This window comes from Nymphaea colorata, chromosome 13 (genome assembly GCF_008831285.2).
Source record: "Nymphaea colorata isolate Beijing-Zhang1983 chromosome 13, ASM883128v2, whole genome shotgun sequence".
NCBI lineage: Eukaryota > Viridiplantae > Streptophyta > Magnoliopsida > Nymphaeales > Nymphaeaceae > Nymphaea > Nymphaea colorata.
The window spans coordinates 14,830,582-14,836,967 of NC_045150.1; positions in this window are offsets into that span (position 1 = coordinate 14,830,582).

A 6,386-nucleotide genomic window follows, 5' to 3' on the forward strand; every position below is an offset into this window, starting at 1 on the left:
ATCAAATGAATGTCTTAAATACCAACTGTAGTCACGTAAATTTGTGATTTTAATCGCCTAAGCCAATCAATGTGAATGAAAAACCAAGCTGGTCCTACTTGATTAACTATAAGGGAGCAAATCAAGGACTTAAATGTCATTAATATTTATAAGAATTTGTTGTTTCAATCCCCTAAATCATTCAGTATAAACGTAACAACTTGTTTAACTCATTGAGTTAACAATAAGGGATCAAATGGACGTTTTAATCGCAATCCCTTTCATTCAAACTTGCGATTTCAATTTCTTAAATCAACCAGTGCAAATGCAGTCAAATGTGAAACTGATTCGATCAACTATAAGTGAGCAAATGAAAGTTCGAAATCTTATTCATGGTCTTGCAAGCTTTTGATTTCAATCCCTTAAATCATTAAATGTAAATGGAACATGTTTAACTTGTTGGATTAACTTCATGGGATGAAATGAATGGCTTAAATAATTGCGTTCATATGAACTTGTGATTTAAATCCACCCCTTAAATAACGTAATATAGATGTAACAACAAGTCATACTCATTCGATTAACTATAAGTACCAAATAACAAGTTGAACTCATTCGATTTACTATAAGGGAGTAAATGAACGGTTAAATCTCCTTGGCATTCGAACGAACTTATGATTTCAATCGTTTAAATCGTCTGATGTAGAAATAACAAATTTAAATCTTTGAATTCAATACAAAAGATCAAATGAATGTCTTAAATCCCATTTGTAGTTATGCAAATTTGTGATTTTAATCCCCTAAGCCAATCAATATGAATGAAACGACAAGTCGATCCCACTTTATTAACTATAAGAGAGCAAATGAATGACTTAAATCTCATTAATATTTATACGAACTTGTTGTTTCAATCCTCAAAATCATAAAGTATAAACGTAACAACTTGCTTAACTCATTGCATTAACAATAAGGGATCAAATGGACACTTTAATCGCAATCCCTTTCATTCAAACTTGCGATTTCAATTTCTTAAATCAACCAGTGCAAACGCAATGAAATGTGGAACTCATTCAATCAATCCCTTAAATCATTAAATGTAAATGGAACATGTTTAACCCATTGGATTAACTTCATGTGATGAAATGAATGGCTTAAACAATTGTGTTCATATGAACTTGTGATGTAAATCCACCCCTTAAATCACGTAACATGGATGTAACAACAAGTTGTAGTGATTCGGTTTTCTATAAGTATCAAATGACAAATTCAACTCATTTGACTAACTATGAGGGAGTAAATGAACGGCTAAATCTCATTGGCATTTAAACAAACTTACGATTTCAATCATTTAAATCGTTCGATATAGAAACAACAAGTTTAATTCTTTGAATTCACTACCAAAGATCAAATGAATGTCTTAAATACCAATTGTAGTAACGTAAATTTGTGATTTTAATCGCCTAAGCCAATCAATTTGAATGAAAAACAAAGCTGGTCCCACTTGATTAACTATAAGGGAGTAAATGAAAGACATAAATGTCATTAATATTATACGAACTTGTTGTTTCAATCCCCAAAATCATTCGGTATAAATGTAACAACTTGTTCAACTCGTCGAATTAACAATAAGGGATCAAATGACCTTTTTTCTTTTTTCCCCTCATTGATTGCCAACAGCAAGATGGCATTAATGGTCCTTTGTCGAAGAATAACTGTAAATTTGATAATCTAGGAGGAGATAAATGCTAGTCTCCAATCCCTTAGCCTGATTTATAAATGTTCCATGTCATAAACACTAACGCTCAATTCTGCCAATGATATCTTTGTGCCATTGGAATGCCATATTTTCATCAATCATGATAGTTTTACACTTCACAGAGTAAAATCTGCATCACAAAGCCCTATTGTAAAGGGTAATCAAGTAATGGGGCATGTTAGACATGATTTCCAACATTAAATTTTTTGTTATTTTTAGCCTGACAGTGAAATGGTGGTTGTCATTGATCATGCTGTTGGCGTATTTCCCATGGCAAGCGCTGCTGTGCTGCTGGTTAAGTTGTGAATCTGATGATATTAAAGATAATGGAGGACGTGGTCATGTGAAGTTTTGGAAAAAGGGAAAGCTGAAGCTGCTAAATTTGGCAATTTAATGGCGTAAGGTAATTATCAGCTGCACTTCTAACTTCTAAGTACTGCAGAAATTCATCTGATCGAGCACCGCTGAGTCCTGCATTCTAGCTGTCTACTTCTTAATGAGCAGTAATTTTCCTTAAACAACATTAACTTCTACTGAAGAATCTGGCACGGTTCACACAGTTGCTAGAGTACAGAAGTCAATGGTTCACTCATTATCTGACTCTGCCGAAATTTACTTAGTTAGAATAAATCTAATTTACTGCGCCCATTCATGCACCTACTGAGCTGCCATTCTGTGGGCTTATGTTTGAACGTGGATTTAAATACAATTGAAGAGAAATCATATCCGGATTCGAAATCCAATTTCACAATCAAGAATTTTACATTCATGAATCTGAATTTTGGATTGAAGTCGATTCATTCGAAATCATTTTTGAAATGTAAGAGTATTGGATATAAGATATTTATTTAAAATTAAATTCGATTTAAAACTTAATTCAAATCTAATCAGATATTTATTTATATCTGCATATGTCATTCTTTAATTTTCAATCCGAACCTAATTTACTAATCAGATATTAATTTTTTTATATCTCATTTTTTATGTCATATTTAAATTAGATATACTGCCATCCCTGTTTCTGTTTCGAATGCAAAACAAAAATCAAGATTCGCCACAGTTGGCAGCATAAATAACATGGTGGACATATGCACCAATGGCGTGGACGGGACTGACATCGTTCCCCTCTTAAGCGGACAATCCTGAAACGTCCACGAAGCTCATTGATTTTCCGCCACAGGAGATAAAAAGAAATAAATGCACGCATACTTAGGCATTTACACAAACATACATAGATGCTGCTGTCATTTATTCCTGCGACCTATTTGATTTTCTTCTTTATGTTTTGATAGTTCATATTTCATGTAAATGTGATGATAGAGATTTGATATGCAGGGTTGGTTTGGTGACAAGTTGATTCCTGAATCAATGAAAGCTGAACTTGAATGGAGGACCATAAATGAAAACGCATCAAATTTATTGGGATTTTCTACTAGGTTATTTTCCTTATATTATATTATATATATATATATATATATATATATATATATATTTGTGTGTATATGTTATTTGCATTTGGTATTTATAGCTCTATATTCAAGGAAGAAAAAGCTTTCAATGAAAAAAACGTTTATTATCACCATAATTTTTTCTAAAAGAATGTATTCCTTTTATTCCAACAAGATTTCAGTTATTTCAACAATTTTTACGGCGATTGGATCTAATTTCAAAACTTGGGCTCAAGCTCACCCCAAAACAGACTTCTGGATCCATATCCAAATTCAAATCGAGATCCTAGACCCAAGACAGACTTCTAGAACTATATCTAAATTCAAATCTCGACCCTAGACCCAAGACAGTCTTCTAGATCGATATCCAAATCCATTTCTTGATCCTAGATCCAAAACAGACCTTTAGATACATGTCTAAATTCAAATTTCAGCCGTCGATCCAAAACAAACATTTAGATCCATATCTCGGTCCAAATTCAAGGTGTAGATCCAAAATCTAACTTTAGATCAAGATTTGGACCCAAATCCAAGTCCTAGATGCAAAATTCAAACATTGATCCAATATACGAGGCCAAAGCCCATAATCGAGCCCAATAAATGAAATCGAGCTCAATTTTGGAAAATGGATCCACAAAGCTGCTCTCGAATACAAATTAGACCCAAAATCAAAGTTTGGATTCAAATCAAGAATATCAACTGAAAATCCCAAGTTGAAATCAAAATAACAATGTCCAATCCCATTTAGCGTCACCCATGCGCGCACAAACCTTCCATTCGTTTTGCATCTCAATCTTGCATTGAGACTTTAAAAGACATGTTTTAAACTCAAAACATTTATCTAACCCTTGATCCCAGCCTTGGGCATCGATCAGAATGCTTTCGCGATCAAAGAAGCCCAAAACAAGCCCGGAACAATCCAAAACGAAGTTAGATCCATTTTTTACGAAGAGACCATTTTACCTTTCAAAATATATATTTTAATATATTAAATTAATTTTAGTTGGGACCCATCTTTGGAGGCCTGGAAGGCAAAAGCCACCTATTCTCTGCCAATAAAGAGGCATTTTGCCCCCATCAGCATGCCTTGGCCGAGCGCACAATAATGCTAGGGCCGTGCACAGGTAAACACCTACCCCCAAAGGGTGGTTTTGGCATGTTGGGTGGGCACTACCCTGCCAACATCTCCAAAGGGGTATTGGCAAGGCTAAGTGTCAATCTTCTTTGGTCAATGCCTATTAAAAAATTAAAAATAATTCAAAAAAAATTAAAGTTCGCATGAAAGCCTTATTAAATTAAAAATAAATAAATTTTGAGTTTTGGCTTCAAAATTCTCTATAAATACCCCTCAAATATTCTCTCTTAAGTATCTACTAACCCTTGAAGAATTTCTAGAGTTTTTTCATTTGAAATTTTGAAAGTTCTAATCTCTTTCTCTTCTTCTTCTTCTTCTTTCTCTCCAACCTTTGGTGCAAGCTTCTTCCTCAACCCCAACACCACAAAGGCTCATTTGGAACGTTTTGGGATCATCTGGAGAAGAATATTCGTTTTCTCAAGCATTTTAATTACCGGTATGTAGTTAATATCTTAAGTCATCTCCTCATGGCCATATAAGTTAGTTTTAAGATCTTTTCTTCGAACTCAAGAGCTAATCTTGAGTGCACCGAGAGCATGAGCAAAGTGAAATAAGATTTCATTTTCTTTCTAGGTTTGAAATATTTCTTTTTTTTGCTCACTCAATGTGTGCATTATTCATGTTTAGATAATGTTAATGCATAGTTAATTGATTTTCCAATTAATATGAACTTAAGAACCAGTGCTTGGGTTGTGATGTCTTTGTTATTACATTAATTTTTGAAGTTGAGATTTGTTCAACCTGAAAAAACCCTTACGAATGTGTATATGTTAAAATGTATCTTCATGACATTCTTATGTTTAGCATTTCTCTTAATCTCTTGATTAGAGATCCCGATAAGAGCTTTCTTACATTATTAACTTTTTATTTCACGTATATTTGATTTTCTCTTATATCCAATGGTAGGAAAATTAGTTTCCTTGTAATAAATGCAATACCTATTGCTTTACATGCTCCTATAAAAATATTTTGAATCTTATTTTCAAAATAATTTAAAAAATAGGAACATATTTAATGAAGTCTTAGTCTAGGCTCTTGTATGAGTCCAAGTTCCTCTCTGGCCTACATAGAAAAATCGAACTCGAAAATTATTCAAATTTTCTATTGATTTTAATTTTCATATATGCATATATGTTTATACATGTGTGTATACATATATATATGTACATGAATATCTCTCTCTATTTTTTTCTTTTTGATTTAACATATTTTTTATCGACTTTCACACACATACACATATTATGCATCTCTCACTATCTTTTTAAAGTCTTTTTTTTCTTTTCAAAAGATCTCTTTCTCTCTCTCTCTCTTGTTTTAAAATCGTTTTTATGAATGATCATATATGCAAGTGCATTTATGCATATGCATATATACATATAGATGTATGTAATTGTATGAATGTTTTTAGATGAATGTTATGGTAGGAATGAATAATTATTTTTCAAGCATATAGAATTAATACATTTATGCATTCATATTCACTTGTGGAATTCACGAATGATCACAAGCACTTCTCTAAAAGAACTTAAGTAAAATAAGATGAAGCTCTTGCTAGGCAATAACCGAATTAGAACAAAAACTTAAACATATTTAAGTTCGTAAGGAAACACTAAATTGTTTCTAAAAGAAATCTTCAAAAACCTACATTTGTTTTCAAAGATCTCCAAATGATACTTGCAAAGATTCTTGATTCAAAAGTCTCAAATCAAAATGGCTTAATCTCTTAAATGATCTTTCAAAATTTTCTTATCTAAAAGTCTTTGAAATATCAATCTTCAAGATTATTTATAACCACTACACCACATTTAACGTAAAAAAGATATTTAAGTAAAAATGAAATGCATTAAGAAAAATATAGCCTTTGAATTAGTTACCTTCGGTAAAGGCGTCATAAATGACAAGTCTTTTTCTCTCTTTTCAAAACATAACCTTGTTTTTCTGAAGCACTAAAAAACCAAAACAAAATTTGGAATGTAAAACGACGTTTAACAGAAAGAAAAAATTATGCTACACACAATATAGATATCACCAGCACACACACAGTTCGACCAAAGGATTTCAGCTCCTT